General features: G+C 13.8%; 1 protein-coding gene across 1 annotated transcript in view; it reads right to left on the reverse strand.

Moving 5' to 3' along the window:
* LOC102672007 (aryl hydrocarbon receptor nuclear translocator-like protein 1) overlaps nucleotides 1–1,279 on the reverse strand; it is a 43,379-nt gene that overhangs the window by 9,090 nt on the left and 33,010 nt on the right. The window lies entirely within an intron of this gene.

Consider the following 1,279-nt stretch of genomic DNA (forward strand, 5'->3'; position numbering starts at 1 on the left):
CTTAAAGATTGAAAAAAACATTAAAAAAATAAATTATTAATAAATATTAAAATAAATAAATTAAATTTTTAAAATAAATAAATTATTAATAAATATTAATTCATAATATATTACATTGATGATTTTAATAAAAAATATTTCTTTATTTGAAAATCAATTTACATTGATGTTGACAACGATTCAATCATATTTTAATTTTTTTGGATTTGGAGAAATTCAAATAACAAATAAGAAATAGTTTAATTTTAATATTTTATTATTTTTTTCTAATTTCATTCTCTATAAAAAATATTTGTTTAAAATATTTGCTTAAAAATTGAAAAAAACATTAATAAATTATTAATAAATATTAATTCGATACATTGATGGTTTTAATAAAAAATATTTCTTTATTTGAAATAAAATAATAATTTTACGATTCTTGTTATCACAAAATATAAATCTTTATTGAAATTTTATTAAAAAATTATTAAAAATCGAATTATATTTAAATAAATATAAATAAACAAAATAAATTAAAAAATAAAATTAAAATAAAAAAATATTTAAACTTTAAAATATTAAATAAAATATTTTAATACAGATATAAAACGAAAATTATTAACTATAGAAATATAAATATACTTTTCTATTTTAATAAAGTACAATATTGTAAAAATTAAATGTAATTATTTTAAATCTTAAGACTTTTGAACGAAAGTATGAATATAAGGTTTTTTTGAAACTTTATTAAAAAATTACATTAGCCAACAATTGAATACATTTAAATATAAAATTTATAGTTTAAAATAAAACTTGGAATATTTTAATACCAACATAAATCGAAAATTAATATTATAAAAATTATAAATTTAATTTTAATTAGTAAAAATGTATTAATTATTATATTTATCATTGTAATAAATTGTTAAATTCCTTAATTACGAGTAAACATTTAAAAAATTCTCAAATTATTGATCACAATATCCAAAAAATCATTTTTAATGTAATCGATAAAGATCGGATGGCGTCGTTAAATTTCGTAACCGTAGCAAGGGTATAAATATAAGGCACAGCACAGCGAGCGGTCATTTGCCTTTGAACTAATCTATCGATCGATATTATAATTTTGAATAATTTTTAATAAAATAGGAAATATTTTTTTAACATTTATTCAATTAACATTTAATATATTTGTTTATTTAATTATTTATTAATTTATTAACTCGTTTATTTATTTTATTTTTATTTTTTAATTTTTAATTATTCATTTACATTTTTATTTTTATTTTTTAATTTT

The sequence above is a fragment of the Apis dorsata genome, unplaced genomic scaffold (genome assembly GCF_000469605.1).
Source record: "Apis dorsata unplaced genomic scaffold, Apis dorsata 1.3 scaffold_156, whole genome shotgun sequence".
NCBI lineage: Eukaryota > Metazoa > Arthropoda > Insecta > Hymenoptera > Apidae > Apis > Apis dorsata.